The 24,053-nt window shown below is 37.3% G+C and overlaps 1 long non-coding RNA gene across 9 annotated transcripts in view; it reads right to left on the bottom strand.

The window, feature by feature from the left end:
* Positions 1-24,053, bottom strand: part of LOC145716121 (uncharacterized) — a 493,424-nt gene that overhangs the window by 381,252 nt on the left and 88,119 nt on the right. For 7 of the 9 annotated variants that reach the window (XR_014138542.1, XR_014138538.1, XR_014138540.1 and 4 more), the window contains one exon: positions 10,269-10,419. The exons of the other annotated variants lie outside the window; for them this stretch is intronic. This is a non-coding gene — a long non-coding RNA (uncharacterized LOC145716121). The remainder of the gene's footprint in view (positions 1-10,268; positions 10,420-24,053) is intronic. 9 annotated transcript variants of the gene reach the window in all.

Here is a 24,053-nt window from a genome sequence, read left to right on the forward strand (position 1 = left end):
AAATTCATTCTTTTTAGTATATGGTTCTGTGAGTTGACAGACAGATGGTCATGTGGAACTATGATGACAAGTTACAGAACAGTTCTATCATCCAAAAACCCTCTCCCATGCTTCTGTAATCAATCCCTCCCTCCTTGCCCAACCATTGGCAACTATCTGTTCTCTGTCCTTACAGATTTGCCTTTGAAAGAATGAAAGTAGTCTGCCTTTTTAACCTGGCTTCATTCACTGGCATGGGTACATCTGAGATCGATCCATGCTGTTGCATGTATCAACAGTTGATTCTTTTCTACTGCTGTGTAGAATTCCATCGTATGGTTATACCACAGCTGAGAGCCATTGTTCAGTTGTTGGCAATTACAAATAAAGCTACTGTAAACATCCCCATACAGATTTTTGTATGGATGTGACTTTTCATTTCTGTTGAGTAAGTACTTAGGGAGTAAGATTGCCAGGTTTGTGTCCCAACTCTATGTTTAACTTTATCAGAAACTACCACACTGCTTTCCAAACTGGCTGAACCACTTGGCATTCCCACCAGCACAGTACTAGAGTTCAAGTTTACTCTACATTCTTCCCATACCTGGTATCACCAATATTTTCTTTAAGCATCTCTAATAAATGTGCAGTGATAACACACATGGTTTTAATCTGTTTTTCCCTAATGATGAATAATGCTGATTATCATTTCATACGCTTATTTGCCATTCATATATTTCTTTGGTGAGCTGCCTTTTCAGATCTTTTGTTTACTTTTTACCAGGCTATTTTCTTACTATTGCCTTTTCAGTGTTCTTTCATATTCTGGCTAAAAGTCCGTTGTCAGATACGTGATTTGAAAACACGTTCTCCCAGGTTGTCTTTTCATTTTCCTGACAGTGAATTTTGACAAGCTACAGGCCTACTTTGGAAGCCCACAGTTTAGAGTTAAGAGGTAATGAAGAGACAGAGAAAGCCCACATTTCTTATTTGATCTCCCTTGTCTCTGTTGTGAATGTTCCCCGGAATGAAACTGTGCTATCAACACCAGTAGGAGGGAACTGAAACCTCCCATATTTGAATAAATTTTAATAGAATATCTTGTTCTCTAAACAAGAACATATAATTCCATTAGGAGGAATCTCTTCTCCTGTGGCTAAGAGAAATGCAAATGTGAGGTGAGCCAGTGAGGAAATCGCAAGACTAGTAGTGGAACTGGAGAACTGCAAACCTACCAAATGCTTTAGATTCAAAACAGAGGAGATAGATATAGCACACACCAAAGGAAAGAGAAATACACATCAATGCCAGCAGACTCCAGAAAAGGGAATATCGTGAGGACATGGACAGCTAATAGTTTCTATTAGGAGTTAGCATGGCTTCATTAATAGGTCAAAACTAATTAACCTACCTTTCCTGCTCTGGCAGGCCAAGAAAATGTGGTAGATACAGAATATATAATTTCTGCACTTTACAGGGAGTCTCTAAAAAACCGAGTTGATAATACGAAAAAATGTGAGTGAAATGATCAGGTCATTGCATTTGTAATTTTTAAAGAAATACACGCAATGGGTATCTATCAGTGGGTCAGTGGCAACCTAGACAGAGGTTGCCTTGATTCTCTCATACCAAATAATTTTATCTATAACTTATATAAAATATAGGACATAGGGATGTTAAATTTGTATAAAGCTGGAAATAATTATAAATTCAGAAATGATTATGAATGATTTAGGACCTAATAAAAACTAAAAACATCTTTCCAAGTCAAAGTGAATACAATAAGATGACTTTTTAATCTGCTATTTGAATATATTATTAAATGATCACAGGAAGTCTAGTTAACCTACATAGTCCATCACCATATATATAGTTACAGAATTTGGTGGGGGAGGGGAGATGAGAACTTTTAAGATTTAGCAACTTTCAAATATGCAATACAGCATTATTAACTATAGTTACCATACTGTGCATTACATCCCAATGACTTATTTCATAACTGGAGGTTTGTATCTTTTGACTCCTTTCACCTATTTTGCCCACTACTCATTTCCACCTCTGACAATCAATAATCTAGTCTCTGGATTTATGATACTATTTTTTTAAGATTCCACTTAAAAGTGTAATCATATGGTATTTGTTTTCTCTGACTTATTTCACTTAGTATAATGCCCTCAAGGTCCATGCATGTTGTTGCAAATGGAAAGATTTCATTCTTTACGGCTAATATTTCACCGTGTATATACACCCTATCTTCTTTATCCATTCATTTGTTGTTGGACGTGTAGTAATTGTTTCTATATCTTGGCTACTGTAAATAATGCTGCAATAAACACAGGGGTGTATATACCTTTTCAAGTTACTGTTTTCATTTTCTTCAGATAAACACCTAGTACTGGAAAGGCTGGGACATATAGTAGTTCTATTTTCAAATTTTGAGGAACCTCTGTATTGTATTCCATACTGGCTGCACCAATTCACAATCCCACCAACTGCATGTGAGTTTTTCTTCACATCTTCAGAACACTTATTTCTTGTCTTTTTGATTTTAGCCATTCTGACAGGAATGAGGTAATATCTCATTGTAGGTTTGCATTTCCCTCATAATCATAAAGATGTTAAGCATCTTTTCATGTTCCTGTTGGCTACTGGCATATCTTTTTGAGAAAAAAATGTTTATTCAGAACTTCTGCCCATTTGTTTTAACAAGATTTTTTTTTTCTATTGAGTTGTATGAGTTCTCTATATATTTTGGATACTAACCACTTATCAGATATATAATTTGCAAATATTTTCTCCCCTTCAGTAGGTTGCCTTTTCATTTTGTTGATGGTTTCCTTTGCTGTAACAAAGCTTTTTTAATTTAATGTTGTCCTACTTGTTTATCTTTGGTTTTGTTACCTTTGCTTTTGGTGTCAATCCAAAAAAATCATCACCAAAATGGATGTCAAAGAGCTTACAGCCTATGTTTTCTTCTAGAAATTTTATGTTTTCTGGTCTTACATTCAGGTCTTTAATCCATCTGAGTTTTTTATATAGTGTAAGATAGTGGTCCAGTTTCATTTCTTTGCATGTTGCTGTCCTCTTTTGCCAACACTATTTACTGAAGATACTATCCTTCCCCTCCCCTCCATTCCATATTCTTGGCTTTATTATAAATAATTGACCATATATGAATGGGTTTATTTCTGGGCTTTCTATTCTGTTTCATTGACTTACATGTCTGTTTATATGGCAATACTAGACTATTTTGATTGCTATAGCTTTGTAATAGAGTTTGTAATTAGAGAGCATGATGCCTCCAGCTTTGTTCTTCTTTCTCAAGATTGCTTTGGCTATTCAAAGACTTTTGTGGTTCCATACAAGTAAGCTTTCATCTTCTCACCAATGAATATGTTAGCTGTTGGTTTGTCATATATGGCCTTTATTATGTTGAGGTATATTCCCTTTCTACCCACTTTGTTGAGAGTTTTCACCATAAATGAATGTTGAATTTTGTGAAATGTTTTTTCTGCATCTACTGAGATGATCATGATTTTTATCTTTCATTTTGTTCATGTGATGTATCATGTTGACTGATTTGCAGATGTTGAACCATTCTTACATCCCTAGAATAAATTCCACTTGGTCATGGTGCCTGATTCTTTTAATATATGGAATTTGATTTGCTAATCGTTTGTTGAGAATGTTTATATCTATGTGCATCAGGGAGACTGGCCTGTAATTTTATTTTCTTGTGGTATCCTTATACGGTTTTGGTATCAGGGTACTGTTGGCATCATGAAATGACTTTGGAAATGTCCCCTCTTCTTCTATTTTTTGGAAGAATTGGAGAAGGACTGGTATTAATTCTTCTTTGAAGTTTGGTAGAATTCACCAATGAAGTTTTCTGGTCCTGGACTTTCATTTATATGATTTTTTTAAATTAAATTTGATTCAGTCTTCTTACCAGTAAGCAATATATTCAGATTTTCTATTTCTTTATGATTCAGTCTTGGGAGGTTGCATGTTTCTAGGAATTTGTCCATTTTTTTTCTACATTGTCCCAATTTGTTGTCATGTAATTGTTCATAATATTCATAAAATACAAAGAAATACTTTTGTGTTTCTGCATTATCACTTTGTCTACTGTCTCATTTCTGATTTTGTTTGAGGCCTGTCTTTTTTTTCCTTGATGAGTCTAGCTAAAGATTTATTAATTTTATCTTTTCAAAGAACCAGGTCTTAGTTTCATGGAGCTTTTCTATTATTCTCTATTTCATTTATTTCTGTTTTATTCTTTGTTATTAACTTTTTCTACTAACTTCAGGCCTTGTTTGTTCATATTTTCTAGTTCTTTGAGGTGTAAGTTTGGTTGTTTATTTGAGACTTTTCTTGTTTCTTGAGGAAGGCATTTTTTCCTCTAAACTTCCCTCTTAAGAACTGCTTTTGCTGCATCCCATATTTTCTTGTATGTTGTATTTCCATTTTTGTCTCAAGAGATTTATATTTCACTTTTGATTTTTCATTGACCCATTAGTTGTTCAATAGCATGTTAGTCTACACATATTCGTGAATTTTTAGTTTTCATCTTGTAATTGATTTCTAGTTTCATAGCATTTTAGTCAGAAAACATGCTTGATATTATTTCAATCTTCTTAAATTGGTTAAGAACTATTTTGTGGCCTAACATGTGATCTATCCTGGAGAATGTTCCATGCACACTTGAGAAGGATGTGTATTCTCTTGCTTTTGGATGGAATGTTCTGTATATATGTTTTGTCTCTCAGATATAACATGTCATTTAAAGCTGATGTTCCTTCTTTATTTCTGTCTGAATGGTCTACCCATTGATGTAAGTTTGGTGTTAAAATCCCTAATTATTTTATTACTGTCAATTTCTCCCTTTAGGTCTGTTTTTATTTGCACTATATTTTTAGGTGCTCCTATATTGGGTGCATAAATATATACAAATGTTCTATCTTCAATATGTAATGCCCTTCTTTGTTTCATATTACAGTCTGTTTTGAAGCTATTTGTCTGATAGAAGAATAATTACCTCAGCTTTCTTTTTGTTTCCATCTGCATGAGATATGTTTTCACATCCTTTCACTTTCAGTCAGTGTATATCCTTAAGTCTGAAGCCTCTTGTAGGTAGCCTATAGATGGTTCCTGTTTGGGTTTTGTTTTGTTTTGTTTTTTATCCACTCATACACTCCATGTCATTTGATTGAGGACTGTAGTACATTGACATTTAAATTAGTTATTGATAGGTATGTATTTATTGCCATTTTGTTGTTTTGTCGGTATTTTGTAGCTCCTTTGTTCTTTTCTTCATCTCTTACCCCCTTCCTTTGTGGTTTGATGACTTTTTTAGTGGTATGCTTTCTCATTATCTTTCGTATATCTACTACAGATTGTTGCTTATTGGTTACCATGAGGGTTACAGATAACTTATATCTATAGCATTATATTTTAAGTTGATAGTAACTTAAATTTGAACATATTCTAAAGATCTATACTTTTATCTCCCCTATGTTTATGTTTTTGATGTCACATTTTATTTATCTTTTTTTACAAGATTTTATTTTTAAGTAATCTCTACACCCAACATGGGGCTCAAACTTACAACCCCAAGATCAAATTGCATGCTCTACAAACTAAAATAGCCAGGCACCCATCTTTTTATGTCTTTATCTCTTAACTAATTATTGTACTCAGGTATTTTTATGACTTTTGTCTTTTAATCTTCATACTAGCTCTATAGGTAATTAAGCCACTACTTTTACTATATATTTACTTTTCCAATGAGATTCATACTTTCATATGTCTTCTTGTTACTAATTAGTGCCCTCCCTTTCAGCTTAAAGAAATCCCTTTCTTAAGTCTTGCTGTGGGTGTCTTTGGGCTTACCTTATTTGGAACTGTCTAGGCTTCTTGGACCTAGATGTCTGTTTCTTACCTCAGATCAGGGAAATTTTCAGCCATTATTTCTTCAAATAATGTTTCTGGCCCTTTTTCTCTCTCTTCTCCTTCTGGAACCCCTATAATGTGAATGCTAGTCTGCCTGATGTTGTCTCTAAGTCTCTTAAGCTCCCTTCACTTTTTTTCCTTATTTTTTCTTTTTGCTGCTCCAATTAGGTGAGTTTGTTTGCACTGTCTTCAAGTTCATTGATTTCTTTCTTCATTTCCATCTAGATTGCTATTTAACCTCTTGAGTATATTTTTCAGTTCAATTATTGCATTATTCAGCTCTGTAACTTCTGTTTGGCACTTCTTATATTTTCTCTTTATTGAAATTCTTGCCATATTTATCCATTCTTCTCCTGAGTTTGGTGAGCATCTTTATGACCATTACTTTCAACACCTTGAATCATGTACATTACTTTTCTCCATTTCATTAAGGTTCTCCACGCCCCCACCCCAAGGTTTTTATCTTGTTCTTACATTTGGAATATATTCCTATGTTTCTTCATTTTGCTTGTGTGTTTGTTTCTATGCATTACATGAAACAGCCATCTCTTCCACTCTTGAAGGGTTGTATCTGTACATTGGCCCTTTAAAAGATGTTCCTTAGTTTGCCCCATGGGTCTGTTGAGCATGAGCCAGATGTTTTGGGTGCTTATCTCTAAGGTGTTGGTCTTAAAAGTTAGGGTGCCCATGTGGAGTAGGAGCCCTTTGCTCCTCAGGAGAAGTCCAGACATGTTTTGAGATTCCCCTCTCATTATGGGTCATCATGCTAAGGGTGGGATTTATGGCAAGTACGTGACTGAGCTTTTCCTACCCACTTTGATGTGGTTTCTCTCTCATTTGTCCAATGTGAAGAGGCTTCTCTGCCAGTTTTTAGTTTTTTTAAGAGGAAATTGTTCTTATATATACCTATATATTTTTTCCTATACATAGCTACAGATTCAGTGTGTCTGTGGAAGGAGGTGAGTTCAGGCTCTTCCTATATTACCATTTTGAGTTTTAAAGGAGATGAGTTTTAAAGGAGATAAGTTTTAAGTCCTACTCTGAAGCCCAAAATTCAGTCTGAGTTCTGGGTAGTGAGGGATAAGAGCTCAGCACAAAGAGGTGAGAGCATGTTAAGTCAACAGTAAGCCTGATCTGAGTCAAAAATAAAATATAATGTTCAAAAATCCTAATATGCAATCTTGGGATATATTTATGAGAGTTAATCATTTTCGAAAATGAGGAAGGATGATGGTTCTATTTGGGCATACCTGCACTTTTTGTCCAATATGGGGCATACTCTCCAGGAAGGCTTCAAAACTGGAGCAAGATCTGAGAGCAATAGCCAACCACATAATGTAAGCAATTATAAAAAAAAAAAAAAATGGGACAGGATGGATCTGTGAGGGAAGAAAAAAATACTTTGAGACTCTATAGTTGCTGACATAAAATAGCAAAAGGTTTACAGTGATTGAAGACCAGACTTACTCAAGATAACTCCAAAGGGGTTATAACTTCAAGAAAACTCCAGAACTAAGACAAAGGGGACAAAAGTCCTGGTAGGAGAAAATTTCTGACACAGCTGCTCAAATATGGAATATATTGCTTTTAAAGTTAGTAATTTCCTTTCTTTAAAAGAAAGCATTCAAGGGGCACCTGGGTGGCTCAGTTGGTTAAGCGACTGCCTTCGGCTCAGGTCATGATCCCAGGGTCCTGGGATCGAGCCCCACATCAGGCTCCCTGCTCAGCGGAGGCCTGCTTCTCGCTTTCCCACTCCCCCTGCTTGTGTTCCCTCTCTGGCTGTCTCTCTCTGTCAAATAAATAAATAAAATCTTTAAAAAAATAAAAATAAAAAAAAAGAAAAGAAAAGAAAGCATTCAAGAATAAGCCAGATTATTTTTTAGAGAGAATGTATGCAAAGGAGATTTTAAAATGCAATGAGTATATGTATAAAATAACTATGAAGGTCTTATCCAATCTAATGAATATATATTCAAGTGATCATGTGGTACTTGTTTGAACTTTCATTTTTCTGAAACTCTAAAAAAAAAAAGGAAAATTAACAAATATGCAGAAGGAAATAGGACCAGTAACTACAAAAGAATATTAGGAATCAATTTGGTAATGTTTCCAAGAAGTTGCATTTGAACACTTTGGGTTGTTTCTGAATTTTGTGTCAAACTGAAAATTAGACTTTAAGATTTTATGAGTTGCAGACATATTAAATTTTTTACATTGTTTCTTACACTTGACATTTATAAGAAATCATAAGCAACTAAAATGAAAGTAATAAATATGTTAAGCAAGGTAAGAATTTTTTTAGATATAGTGGGAGCCTTTTAGAGTTTTGGTGAGATGAAAGAGAAAATAACATTTGGAAGGGAAATAAAATATATACTGTATATATATAGCAGACTCAGTATTGACAAATATAGTAATTTCCAGGATAATCAGTGGGGAATTAAGATAAATATGAATTGTCTTAAATTATGTAATAAGCTGTATACAATACAAGATTATAAGCTTAAATAACAAAGGAAAATTTATGGGGATATAACAGAAACACATAGAACTGCCTGGTGGGGAAACTAAAAACCATCAAAATCTCATCAATAACAATCACATGCCTTCTCTAAAAGACGATCAGCACTAAGTACTGTCAGGAAATCATCCCAGAATCAGTTTACTCTGGGTTCATAGAGTTCAACCAGTTAAATGGCTAAAAACAATAAATTCAGAAGCTGAAAAGTTCACATGCTCTGGGAGTGGAAAATGACAGTGCCAGATACAAAGAGAAGATAATAAAAAGTTGAATTAAAATTTTCCAGGCTTTCTCTATGATTCTTGGCAACATAATCAACATCATTTAGTACAATAACATGCTGTGTGATATAACACACAGACATATACATATATATGCCTATATTGTAAATACATATATACACATATACTTTTTTTCCTGTCATTCCCTTTTCCTTTCCCCTCATCACTCAAGTCTACACTGGGAATAAAAATGGAGAGCTTACACATATGTATGTACATTTCAAGTAATAGGGTTCATTTATCTGTTTTTAGAGTTCAAATAATACCATGACTAGGATTTTGTAGTCATACAGGCTACAATGCCAATGGTTTCCTACCCAGCAAGGGGACGAGGAAGAACGGGAGAACCCTAGGTATCCATCACAATGGTCAAAAGAAAAAGACGGGGCCAAGAAAGGAAGGGCGCAAGGTAAAGTTTTTAGAAAACACCTTTGGCAAACTCTACTTTTCTTCCTACTTTTGCTTCAATAGATCCTGGATTTCATAATGATCAATCCCAAGTCATCTAACACAATGCAATATGATATAGGTGATTTTACTTTAATAATGACCAAGATAAATTTAAAAAACCATTAAACAATGGCTTGAGTTCCTCATTTCAGGTTGTCTTAAGGCACATACTAAAGAAACTCCCTCTTGTTGATTAATTCTTTGGTTTTTAAGAAAACCCCCCAAAATTCCCTATTCATCAAAGTACGTGCTATATTATAAAGTGATTTCATGTGGCTTTGTATAAAAGAGTCTCACAAATAACACCTCCTCCATGAAGCCTTCTCTGATTCCCCAAATCTGCTCCCCAGTCATCACTGTTCATGTTCCTTTATGGCTCTGTACGCCCCTCTCTTAGCACTTCCTTAACTCTAATGAATCATTCAGATTCATCAGCCCAGTTAGATGCAAACTTTTACATTTCCAACATCTAGCCCAATAGTTGGTACAATAATGATGTTTGATAACACTCTGATATATGAGTGACCAAATACCAAAAAACTTATTACATTATAAGTGCATGTTCCTTGACTATCTCCTTAGACTGTGTGCTCCTTGGCAAACACATTTAATTATAGTACAAGGCTGCCCAGCAGTGACACTTTCTTCAAAGTATCTCCTTTGGAATATATGGAATTTCCCTCATAACTTAGAAATTTTAAAATCTGTTACCTAACCCTTAACAAATAGGTGGTAATCCTGCACCACCAGGAAGACAGATTAGATACCTTATTTAGAGTTTTCCTTCTCCACAAACCATTTCAGAAGCATTAACAAATAAATATTAAACTGGCAATTTAGAAGGCAGTTATAATGTCTTCTTTGTCATCACTGCCTTCATTTCATTCTTGTAAAAACGTCAATGTGTTTGGGGAGGTCCCAGGGAAATGAACCAAACTTTTTTAATCAGAACAACTAACTCCACATCCTCTTAGCCTGCAGACCAACGTAGAAACCATTTCCCTCCTGCAAAGGAGCCTACTTTTGCCAAGCCAAACAGCAGGCACAAAAGCAAATGGAGTGCGTTCCCTGGCTTGGTCTCCTACCTTTGTTTGGCAATAGGCATTTTCTCCCTCCATCTTATGCCTTTTATAGGATGCTCAATGATCACCCCTGGAAGTTCCAAATCCTTTGGCAAGTGCTCATGGAGGCCAGTTGGATTTCTCTTGAAGGATTTAAATTTCTCCACCCTACCACCTAGTCATGAAGAAATTCAGAAGTTATAAAAGTTCTGGAATCAATGGCTTCTTTTTTATAAAAGAGAATATCTTACCATGCAACCACTGACCAAAATAGCATATACTTTAAGCACCAGTGAATGTCAATGTTTACTTGGGATAGTCCTGGATATTTTAAGTCCTTGTGTAGGGCTGAAATGTGTATGCAACAACTCAGATATATCCTACACTTTTTGCCATTATCTATAACTTATCTTTCTATAGAACCCCTATTAAGGCAAGGGGGAAAACCCCTTCTCTTCTAAATTAAAATTATCTCCTTGGGTTAATTCAGTAAACTTTAAGTTTCTTACTTCTTTAGGGGTTCCCCCACGCCAGCTCTATCTTCGAAAGATGGCATCTGGGTACAGGAGAAGCTTCCATATCCTTCATTGCTGTTTTCTTCCCTCTCTAGTACATAGTGATTGGTCTTGCCACTAGTCTTGCCCCTAGGAATGTTTCCTTGATATCTGTTGAGATCAAACTGATCCCTGGAATGGCATGTGTTTAGCAACTTTTCCTGATTTCCTGTCCTGATTCAGTACTTAGGTGTCTCCTACCCAAAGTGTACAGAAGTATCTGGATCCCCTAAAGGCCACACCTAACCTACAGGTTACCAGCACATCAAGTCTAGCCTATCTGCCCTGACATAGAACCATTTCAAAATGCTTACCTGGTTGGAACCATAATGCTTCAGCATTTGCAGAAAAAAACAAATTCTCTAAGGGAATGGCTTCAATATTGTCTGAGAAGTAAGGAGCAAGCCCCCTGCACAGGGAGTTTCCCAAAATTATCTATGAATTTCTGCTTCTCACTTCTACTCCTTGGGATTTCCTCCAAGAGAATTAAACTAGGACAATAACGTCTGACTTTTTGTTTCTCTTCCTCCTGGCTTCCAGTCACCACGGGAAAATAAAACAAAAACAAAAATAAAACCTATGTACCCTAATGGGGCCTTTCCTTACAATAGACTCAAATATTTCTATATAATGACTTATAATAAAACTCTGGGTGGCTCATTTGGTTAAGAGTCTGACTCTTGCTTTCAGCAAAGGTCATGATTTTAGGGTTGTGAGATTGAGCCCCACGTTGGGCTCCATGCTGGGTGAGGAGCCTGCTTAAGATTCTAGCTCTCCCTGGGGCACCTGGGTGGCTCAGTCGTTAAGCGTCTGCCTTCGGCTCAGGTCATGATCCCGGCGTCCTGGGATCGAGCCCCGCATCGGGCTCTCTGCTCCATGGGAAGCCTGCTTCTCCCTCTCCTGCTCCCCCTGCTTGTGTTCCCTCTCTCGCTGTGTCTCTCTCTCTGTCAAATAAATAAAATCTTAAAAAAAAAAAAAAGATTCTAGCTCTCCCTGACCCTCTGCCCCTCCCAGCATGACCACCACCACCACCTCCCCCCGGCTCTTGCACATGCACAGTCTCTCTGTAAAACAACAACAACAACAAAAGTCTATGAAACAAGTGTGCCAGGCTTGCTTTTTGATATTTATAGTGAGGGAGAACTGGAAATTTAATAAATTCTTTTCTTTTTCAAAAAAACTAGATTTCAAAACCAGTCTATTACTATGGACTCAAAAAGTCATCTTAGAGACTCATTCTCAGGGCAAAAAAACTTTATGGTTTAATCTTACAGGAGGGCTTCAGGAAAAGATGGTTTTAAAAAGAATAGAAAAAATAAACTCAAAATGGATTAAAGACCTAAATGTGAGACCTGAAACCATAAAAAATCCTTGAAGAAAGCACAGGCAGTAATCTCTGACATTGGCTGTAGCAACATTTTTCTAATACGTCTTTTGAGGCAAGGGAAATAAAAGCAAAAATAAACTACTGGGACTACATCAAAATAAAAGGTTTCTCCACAGCAAAGGAAACAATCTACAAAACTAAAAGGCAACCAACCTACGAATAGGAGAAGACATTTGTAAATGACATATCTGATAAGAGGTTAGTATCCAAAATATATAAAGAACTGATACAACTCAATACCCAGAAAACAAATAATCCAATTTAAAATGGGCAGAAGACATGAATAGACATTTCTCCAAAGAATACATACAGATGGCCATCAGACACATGAAAAGATGTTCAACATCACTCATCATCAGGGAAATACAAATCAAAATGACAATGCGATATCACCTCACACCTGTGAGAATGGCTAAAATTAAAAAAACAAAAACAAAAACAAGAAACAAATGTTGATGAGAATGTGGAGAAAAAAGGAATTCTCTTGCCCTGTTATTGGGAGTGCTTACTGGTATAGCCACTGTGGAAAACAGTATGGAGTTTCCTCAAAAAATTAAAAATAGAACCACCCTATGTCCCAGTAATTGCACTCCTGGGTATTTACCCCAAAAAACCAAAAACACTAATTCAAAGGGATACATGCACCCTTATGTTCGTTGCAGCATTATTTGTGATAGCCAACTATGGAAGCAGCCCAAATGTCCATCAATAGATGAATGGATAAAGAAGATATGGTATACACACACACACACACAAATGGAATATTATTCAGACATAAAAAGAATGAAATATTGCTATTGGCAACAAGATCGATAGAGCTAGAGGGTACAATGCTAAGTGAAATAAGTCCACCAGGAAAATATAAGTACCATATGATCTCACTCACATGTGAAATTTAAGAAACAAAACAAACAAGCAAAAGAAAAAAAAAAGACACAAACCAAGAAACAGACTCTTAATTATAGAGAACAAACTGATGATTACTAGAGGGGAGGTGGGGGGGGTGGGAGAAATAGGGGATGGGGATTAAAGAGCACACTCATCATGATGAAAAAAAAAAGAAAAAGAAAGAATAATAAAACTGTTACATATTTTCAAAATATTTACACACTTTTAGATGTCTTCCTGATAAAATAAGAAACAACCAAAGTTTTATATTAAACCACACCTTCATTTTCTACAATGTGGTCTGCTCTAAAGAGTTCATAAATATAAATAATTACCCTAAAAGCGTTTGGATGTGATGTTCTAAAGTAAAACTTGCAATTTAAGAAACAAACCCAACTAATATGTGTAGGATCTGCCATATGGCAGGCACTGGAGATAAAGAAATGAATAAGGATCATAGTCATAATCATAGCCATTTTCATGTTTGTTCTCTGATATTACTATCTTATCATTTTTCAACTATCCATCTAATTATCTCATACACACACACACACACAGATATCTATATCTGATACTAATTGCAAGGCAATAACAGTACCTTGCTGTTTTTTAATTCTTATGAAAAACACTGTGACAAGAAGAGGTAGCATTTATAACCTCATATATAAAAAATAAAATTGAGATCCAGTAAGTTTAGGCAATCTGCCTAAAGTCACCCAACTTACAAATAATAAATTGAGACTTATTATTAAGTAACTCCTTCACACTTAGTTTGCTATTTCTTCCATGCACCATTTTGCATCTCCTTGGTATGCAGATCTCTCAAAGAATGGTCTAATTTTCCCCTAAGGGATCAGGAAACATGCAGTTCAGAACTCCAGGTATGTAAGCTGGTGCTAGGATAGTTAGGGAATTAACAGAGACAAAGTTAGATACCCTATTTTAGTATATTCTCCATACTGCTGCCTGCCAGGTTGGACACTTCTTCCCTAGTATTCTTTTTTACACTAATAGAACCTCTGCATTTTAGCAGGATGCCTGCCCTCTCCACTCCCCTTTTCTGCAGCAGACATGGGGAAGTGGAGGAAAGCGGTCATGGACCACGTGGACTGTCCCTAGGACAAGTCTTAGGGATGGTGAAGCAACAGGATAGAAGGGTCCTGGAGCTCTCACTCTGTGGAACCAACCTACTAGTCTGGATTGCTTTAAGCCTAGACTGTTAATAGACTAAGAAATAAATTTTAATCTTCTTTAAGCCATTTTAATTGTTGGTTCTCTTCAACCAGCTAAACCTGTACTTTCACTAATATGCTTATTTTCCAAAATTACTCTTTAGCATACGTTCATATTTAACCATTAGCAGTTCTCCATTGCTTACAGAATGAAATCTGAACCCGGCATTCAAGGGCTTTCACAATTTGGCCCCCACCTACCTCCCCCACATTATTTCCACTATTTCTTTTCATTCCAGCCAGACTGATGGACTGTTTCTTGAACATTCCTCCACTATCCCTCCTCCTCAAAGACTCTTCAATGAACTCTAGTTTCTAAACCTCACTTTATTCTTTCAGTGCACTGTTTATAGCCTACCTTTGAAGCCACAGAATCTTATGCCTAGAAAATGCTTACTAAAGACTCTTTTGTTGAAAAAGAGAAGGCAAAGAAGGAGATTTGAGGAAGGAGGAAGAAAAGGAGAAGGGGGAGAAGAAGGACATAATAATAAAGAGGAGAAAAAAAGAGTTGGAAATGGGTGACTCCTGTGTTTTGTTAATGTTGATAATGATGGGGGTAACTGGTTCAAAAAAGAACCTATAAAAACTATGCAAGCATGGAAGGAAACCTGTGGCCATAAGCATGTCTTGTACCTTTTATGAACTTTTTATTTGATTGTTTATTATTTATTCTTGGGAAAACAATTAGGCAAATGAGAAACATTAATAAATTGGTTTCCATTCATTTACTGAGCTATTTTCTCTTCATGCAGAGTAATTTGAATAAACCACAAATTAATTTTCTATTGATGGTGCCAAAATGTCTCAGAGCATTTTAGGATATTCAGAGTGGCTATTTGAAACTGTATTTATTTTTCAGGGCTGTCTTACTGAAAGTAAAAGTCCCAGCATATTGGTATATTTGAAAGGAATGCCATTCTGTTTTCACTTAGGACTTTGTGTGTTGTTTTCCCTGACATAAAATATCAGCTGTATCTAGGCAGCATCCTAAATAATCCCTGTGTTATGTTTTTTTTAATTTAATTTTATTATGTTATGTTAGTCACCATACAATACATCATTAGTTTTTGATCCCTATTTTATTTTTTTTATTTATTTATTTATTTATTTTTTTAGAAGATTTTATTTATTTATTTGAGAGAGAGAATGAGAGAGAGAGCACATGAGAGGGGGGAGGGTCAGAGGGAGAAGCAGACTCCCTGCCAAGCAGGGAGCCCGATGCGGGACTCGATCCAGGGACTCCAGGATCATGACCTGAGCCGAAGGCAGTCGCTTAACCAACTGAGCCACCCAGGCGCCCCTTGATCCCTATTTTAAAGGAAAGTTTATATGAAATATTGAAAAGGAGAATACTGGTAAGGAGAATTAGCAAAAGATTCCCATGAGAAAGAGTAAGTTCAATTAAAGGAAGACTATATGAAGTGATGGTTAACAAAATGCTATGAACTTCAACCACAGTGTAAATAAGACTGACCCTTTGCAATTTTTTTTTTCTGACTTCAAGTTTCCAAGCCCTTATCCCCAAATTGAAAATTTCTAACTATTTCCAATGTTCTTGAAGAGTGTGAGAGTGTACCCTCATGGTGATTACTATATGGAAATAAGTTTCCTCCAGTATCCCCCAATAGCAAAAGGTAACAAGTATCTCCCATGATAGCTGAGAGAAGTAAGTACTATCTGTCTCTGTACACAAAGAATGGTTTTTCATGTCAAGCACTGGACTGAAAGCAACTGCATGTGCAGTCTCCTTGGTACCAGATTTAGCCCGAGGATAAATTTAGCCAGAAGATATTGTGAGCCAGCTTGGGGCAGAGCCAGGGTGATCCTCTTGCTCTCAGTGACCAGGAAATGGGCAAGCCCTCTAAAGACCAGGACTCAAACTATGCATCTTGTTGTGTAAATAATAAAGTCTGTCACAATACCTTTAAGCTAGGTTATTTGCATTCCATTCAAGTGTAGTGTCATCAAAAGCAGACTCAAGTCTGCTCTAGATTTGTTTTCTAGGCCCACTACATTCTACCATGATTTACTGAGATATAAATCAGAGCTACAAATACCTGACACTCCCTACTTTACAAGACTAAAATTATGATTCATGATTTAATACCAAAAACTCTTTATTTACACAGGATTCTTTTAGAATAACAACATCTTACATTTGTATCACATTTTATAGTTTTACATTCATTATTTCACAATGCAGTGTGTTGTTCTTTTGTGATTGCCTTGTTAAATTTTTGGAAAATGTGTCATTTCATGTTGCCAATATTTTTATTTAATACACATTTAATTCAACAAGCACTAATTGAGCACCTACTATCTTCCAAGCCCATGTCACACTCTAAACACATTTACTAAACTTAACCAAAATGTTTTTCCATTACAACCTTAGATAAATGGATCCACTATATCATAAATCTCAGGTCTACCACATTAATAAACTATACTTCCCTATATGACATTTCCAGTCAAAGAAAGGAGGTTTAGAATATATCTAGATCAATTAAGCTTTGGATGACTAAGATTTTTTTTTATATGATTCTATAAACTGGGGTAAGCTTATAGGCTTTTTCTGTTTGAAGCAGCTGCCCATTTCCAATTACCAAATACATCATAGAAGAGCTCTGATGTCGTGTTCAATGTAGATTAGCAAAAACTGTATAGCAACAAAGGCATAAGCAACATTGCTTTCCTTTACACAAGGGAGTATTCTCTTCTGATACTTGGGGTTTGCATAAATCTCTGGATGGTTCCCACAGCCGGAAGCTATCCTTATGTGCCCTTTGCTTTTGTAACTATTTGCTGCCCACTGTTCTTGTTCCACAGTCACGCCTTAAGGTCTTTTAGCCAACTTTTGTCCCCAGTTGACCCCTTCCCTGGAATACACCCTAGTCTCATCTTTTGCTCCCAGATAATCTGCTCTTCTCCATAGACAGTATGTCCAAACAACTCCAATTTGTATTCCATGACCTTTCCAACAACCCACACACCCTCTTAAATGAATGTTTTACTCATACAATCTTGATGCTTTTGTTTCCCTAGGATTTTCTATATTAGATAGTTTAGAGAGCAGTGCCCTGGTTTTTAAATCATAGGCTTAAGGGCTAAGATTTATTGGACGCTTACATTGTGCCAGGTGCCATGAGAGAAATCTCATTTAAGCTCCATTACAATTTTGGAGGTCCATATTAACCCCACAGTATGAATGAGAAAACATCCTCAGAGACTTGTCCAAGCGGGTTGCTCATGGTGGGTTCAAAAGTAGACTTTAACATACATCTCTCAGATTCAGCATCATTCATGGTGCAGCCAGGGGACCAATTCCTGTACCTGGTAATTTAATAGAGGGAGTTTTCTAAGGGATATTTGTCACAAAGTCATTAGAAGAGCCCAAACAGAAAACATTGGAGGGGAGGCAACCAGGAATTTCTAACTACAAGAGGCTGCAGTTTGGATGGGTAAAGGGAAGAGGTGATGTCGCCAGAACTCAGGAGCTGAAGACATGCAGAAGCTGGAACCCAGAAGGCTCAGACAGTGGGAGTTGGGGCCATGGAAGAAGAAGCTGTCTGGCAGGAACTGAAGCTTCAGAAGAAAGAGTCACTACTAAAGATATCCCTGAAGCAGAGAGAGGTGAAGATAAGTACCCTGAATTATCCCTTGCTCTAGCCCTCCTATTTCTTGCCAGGGCCTCCCAGTGCCACTCCTAGGGAGGAGCTGAATGGCAAAGTTTTAGAAATAACAAGGATAGCTTCTCTGCAATACAGAGAGGGAAGCAGGAGAAGGACAGGAAATGGATTTGAGAATAAACAGGCAACTGATTCCAAAGTCCATACTAACTTCACTAAGACACAACTGCTGCCCTCTATCATTTGCATCCAGTACTGATAATGGAGTGCCCCCTGCAGCTGTGACAATCATCCATTTGTCAATCGATTAATGCCTGTTTGTCCTCTTAAGCACTGCCAAGCAACTCACACAGCTGCTAGATCATAGTGGGCACTCAGTGACGAAGAGTCTGCTTTCTTCTCTCTCAAATGTTGTCTAAGCCAATCGAATTATCTATAGCAATGGTAGTGTAAACATAAGACATGGATCTCGAATAACTAAAAAGAGAGGTAATTCTCATGATTCAAGGAAGATATGAGAACAGTATAATTTTTTTTTCAGTTTTGGCCTTAAGTGACATTATTTTATTAACTTATTGCTAAATCAGTTCCATGGCTCAGGTGACTAGGAGTTCACCATGCAATCCAAAAAGCTGTCTAGGTAGCCTGGGAGGCCTTTAGAAAGCTGTCACTTACTACCTAACCCCAACTTCTCTCCTCTGAAGAAAACACCAATACCACTTTAATGCTGTCAAAAGTCACTTGCTCAGCTGCTTTGTTACACCAGTTGATATTATTGTTGGAATTCATTACTTCTCAAGTGTCCCCTATTTAATCTATTTCACATTCATAAGGAGTATGTAATCCAAAACCAGCACAATTATACTCATTACTTGATCTTAAATATAATTCCCTAACATATGGAAGAAGGAATATTTTGGGAAAGTGTCAATGGGTCTGGAGCATCAAAGTGACAAAGTTCCCAATGTTGGATACTCGTCCAAACATATTTAATCCCCTTCATTACAAAAATTACAAAAGAAATTTCGTAAGAACCATCTTACTAGCAGAATTCTAGGTATTTCCTGTTCCCAAGGGCAGAGAAATATTGCAAAATTGACATTTTTTTAATGACATTTCAGTACTGTCTCTCTTGGCTGAAAACAGAAAAAGCAAGAGACACATAAAAATGAAAAAGGGAAAAAAGGTTAATTAAAAAATTTCAGCCCTTAAATAGCTGATTTTTATGTTAAACCTTTAGGCCAATTTGTATTTTATCCAAACAAGCTTGCCTATCTGTGGTGACAACATCATGAATAAATGAAAATAAACATATACGCATCCTCTAAGTCTAATTCTTCCATGATAACTATAGTAAGAAATGAATATTACTATTTCAGTGTCAAGACTGAGTACCACTTGATTGAATTATTTGGCTATTTGTATATATTAGAACAAAATTCTATCTGTTACTACTTATTTGGAATACAGTCTTAGATTAGCTCATTTGAACTGGTGGCAAAATCTAATGTTTTATTAAAGTCTGTGAAATGAATTCATGTTGAATATGATCCTTTGGTCTGAAAACTGAGTATCATGCCAGCATAAACTTCAACTCTTCTGGCAGGAAAGTTAAGAATTTCTCTCAATTTCAGACTATCTGCCGCCCCCTCCCCCCATCCCTACCCTACAAAACACACACACACACACACACACACACACACACACACACACCTTTCCTCCATCATATTACCCAGAAGGCTACTGTAAGAAGAGTGTGCTGAGCCTTGGCCTGTTTGTCTCAAATCTATTCCTCTCCTTTCCCCCACCCAGCTTCTATAACAAGGAGGTGCTGCCCCCTGCAGGTTACATTCCCTGAGCTCTCAGCGGGCTCTGGCTTCAGCTAAGGAGAGGCAACTTGTGGGAACATTGGAGAGCAGGAGAAAAGGAAAAACCTAGGCATTTCTACCTTTTTTTTTCTGCCTCAGGCTGCATCTCCCACATGGCTTCATGGCAAGAAAAGTCAGTTGCAGTTCTAAATTCCACTGCATGACCCCAACCCCAGGATCCAACAAAAATCATATTGCAATACATAAATGTATCAAATCAACCCTTTATACATTACACTTACACAATGTTATATGTCATTTATACCTCATTAAAAAAACTCTCCCTTTTTCTCTCTTATTGTAGCTTTTTTTGCTGCTAATCTCTGGCTTGCCACTCCAACTCCTATTTGGTTTCTCAGATCTTCCATCTTATCTTTAACCAATTCACCATATTAAATTCCTACTATTTTAAATACTTTTAGTGGTTTGTATTTTTCTGTTTGAATACTGACTGATGGCAACAGTTTAAATTAAAGCTGACAGGGTTATAACCCACTGTTTTCTATTATCCCTCACATAGGCTTCATAGAAACTAAAACCCTGAAAGGAAGAACAGAGGAGAGAACAGGGCAGGAAAGGAAAAGAAAGGGAACGAGAGAAAAAGGGAAGAGAAGAGAAAGGAAGGGAAAACTGAGGAGAAGAGAAAGGATGGAAGGGGATGAAAGGAGAGAACTCTCTCTCTCCAGTGTTGCTCTCTGGAGAGATTACTATCTGGGTCTTTTTGTTTCTTCATCACTTACTCCATAAAGGAAACAAGTCTACCTGATGCTGGCCATAACATCCCCTACCTTCACTGCAGATTTTCTTTGTTCTTCCTATAATCAGAAAAGTCCAGCCTCTAACACAGTCCCCACAAAATCTCACTTCTTACAGCAAAGAAAGGGGCATGGCTGGCTGGTCTATCTGAGGTTTTGTGTTGGAAGCCATCCCTGCTTTGCCTCTTCTCATAAAGAAGAACCTGAAGTGGCCAAGAATCTTCCAGGAATTTCAAGGGCAAGTTCAACTGCATAACGCTACAGCATAATATCCTGGGAAGTATACCCCCAGGCCCGAGAAACCCCACTTCTGGCACTGCTAACTCTAAGAACTCCAATATGCCTGCCAAGAGAGCTGCCTCCTGCTTCTGTCTGCAGGTACAAGACCATTCCTCCCTAACACCATCTCACTTTCTACCTGGGTTCCAAGGAATTTCTGCCAGCCAGAATCTTCAAAAATCTCTTGAATAGCCAGTTCTTTGGTACTCCTCTAGTAGGAATTGGAAACAGTACCCTGAACCAAATGGAAGTAGATGATCCTCATCTCTGCTCCCCCACTTCCCTTGCTTAGCCTTACCAACTCTTGCTCCCCACACTCCCCCAAGATGAAAATGACAGGAGATATCAAGAAATGCAAAATTCCTTAGTAGCAATAAGTAACTGAGGGGAAGGATTCCATGAGGTTACTTAAGATCCAGTCTCTGACCTCCACGTATTGCTGCATACTGAGAGAGATGAACATATAAGTGGTAAATGCCAACAGAGCTCTACGTACAGAATGCCTTGGGTCAACATGGAAGAAGCCAGGTCAGCTATGGGGACAGGGAAGGTGGGCCTCTGCTCTTGCCCTTTTGCCAGTTGACTTGTAGTAAACACTGGGGATTCAGAGAATATGAGAATGTCTGGAGGCAGGGGGTTCAAGATGGAGGTATATAAAGACAGAACAAACTTATAGCTACATATAGAATAATTTTCCTCCGAAAAGGACCTAAGAACTAGATAAGCAGCCCCTCCACAACAAAAGAGATGCAAAGACATAGTCTCCCCAGGCCCCCACCCCAGAGGTGGTGATCTCACAATCAGAAATGATCCCCCAAATATGGAACTCTTCCTTGAGAAGTGAAGGAATTGTGCCAAATATCAGATACTCTGACCCTGGGAGCCAGCATTGGAAAGAGAATCCCCCCAGAAATGTTTGTTTTCGCAAATCAACAGGGATTAAGAACAGGAGAATCCTAGAACTATAGGGAACAGACATCCCACTCTTAAAGGTCTTGAGAAAAACCCACTCACCCTGAGATCAAGGGAAAATGCAAGATTGAAAAGCATCTAGACCATAAGCAAGGAAGACCCACTTATTATTTTCATACCAACTGCTCGAGAAGTAGGGACCTGTAGGGACTTTATCCTCTGAAAAAGCACTCTTAGAGTCCATTTTTACAATCTCATCCAAACTTGCTGGTGACCAAGTCCATGGGTACCACGTTTGGTGCCCTCTCTCTAGCCTGCTAGCACCAGAGAGCATGATCTCCCTACGCCACACCATAACCAGGATGGGCAAGTGTCCCGAGGCTTATGCACCCCACCCATCCCACAATAGGGCCTGGCAAACTCAAAGCCCCAACCATCCCACCCAGAGACTGAACTGCAACTGGGACAGGCAAGAATCCTGAGCCCCAACCATCCCAGGCAGCAGCAAAGCCAAAACTGGGTGAGTAGCCCACAACCAGGACAGGTGAGCCCCCCAGCCCTGCCCTCTCTACACAGCAGTCAACTCAAAACTAGACCAGGTACACACCTTGAGCACCACCCAACATATACAGAAAATGAGCCCCGTCTAACCTGTACAAACACTGAACTGCAACAAGGATGGGCAAGTAGCTTGAACCCGGTTCTACCCACACTGACCAAACCACAACCAGGCCTGGTGAGTGCTTTGTCCAAACCTCCCCATACAGCAGACATGGCCCTATTATAGCTGGAAGGCATAAACAGCCACATAAGGGGTGAACAGAGAGTGGTGGCCAGGGAAGACTGTACTTCTGGGCCACAGGCTACAACTCCTACACAAGACCACTCCTTCAAGAGAGGAAGATGACCATTTAATCTAATACATATAGACAAACACAGAAAGAGAAGCAAAGTGAGGAGACAGAGGAATATGTTCAAAACCAAAGAACAAGGCAAATCCCCAGAAAAGACCTTAATGAAATGAGATAAGCAGCCTACCAGATAAAGACTTCAAAGTAATGGTCATAAAGAAGCTCATCAATCTTGGGAGAAGACTGGGTGAACACAGTGAGAACTTCAACAAAGAGAGAAAATATAAGAAAGTACCAAACAGAAGTTATAACAAAACTGAAAAATAAACTAAAAGGGGTTCAATGGCAGAATGTATTAAATAGAATCAGTGAGCTGGAAGACAAGGCAATGGAAAATATCCAGACAGAGCAGTAAAATAAAAAAATAAAATAATTAAAAGAGGTGAGAATATCTTAAGGGACTTCTGGGACAACAGTAAGCAGAATAACATTTGCATTATAGGGGTCCCAGAAAGAGAAAAGAGAGATAAAGAATGAGAAAAATTACTTGAAGTAATAGTGGCTAAAAACTTTCCTAATCTGGGAAAGGAAACAGACATCTAAGACCAGGAAGCTCAGAGTTCCAAATAAGATGAACTCAAAGACAAACACACTGAGATACATTATAATTAAAATGGTAAAAGCCAAGGATAAAGCAAATCTTAAAAGCAACAAGAGAAAAGCTGCTTATTCTGTGTAAGAGAAATCCCATAAAGCTAGCAGATTTGTCAGCAGGAACTTTGCAGAACAGAAGAGAGTGGCATAACCTATTCAAAGTCTGAAAGGAAAAATCTTCCAACCAAGAATTCTCTACCCAGTAAGGTTATCATTCAGAATTAATAGAGTTTAAGAGTTTTCCAGATAAGCAAAAGCTATAGGAATTCAACACCACTAAATCAGCCATACAAGAAATGTTAACAGGACTTTTCTAAGCTAAAATGAGAAGATACTAATAATGAGAAAACATTTGAAAATAAAAGTCTCACCAGGAAATGTAAATGAATAATAAAGGTAGTGGATCAGTCACTGATAAAGCAAGTATGAAGAGTAAAGGACAAAAATAGTAAAATTAATTAAAAATATATTCAGTTAAGGGATTTTTTAAATTTTATTATGTTATGTTAATCACCATACATTACATCATTACTTTTTGATATAGTGTTCCATGATTCATTGTTTGCATATAACACCCAGTGCTCCATTCAGTACATGCCCTCTTTAATACCCATCACCAGGCTTGGTGGGAATCTTTAGGATTTTTTCCATATAGCATCATGTCATCTGCAAATACTGACAGTTGTACTTCTTCCTTTCCAATTTGGATGCCTTTTATTTCTTTTTCTTTCCTAATTGCTCTGGCTGGGATTTTCAATACTATGCTGAATAAAAAAGGTAAAGGTGGGCATCTTGGTCTTGTT

Source organism: Leptonychotes weddellii, chromosome 1 (assembly GCF_054177405.1).
Source record: "Leptonychotes weddellii isolate Sample4059 chromosome 1, ASM5417740v2, whole genome shotgun sequence".
NCBI classification, from domain to species: Eukaryota; Metazoa; Chordata; class Mammalia; order Carnivora; family Phocidae; genus Leptonychotes; species Leptonychotes weddellii.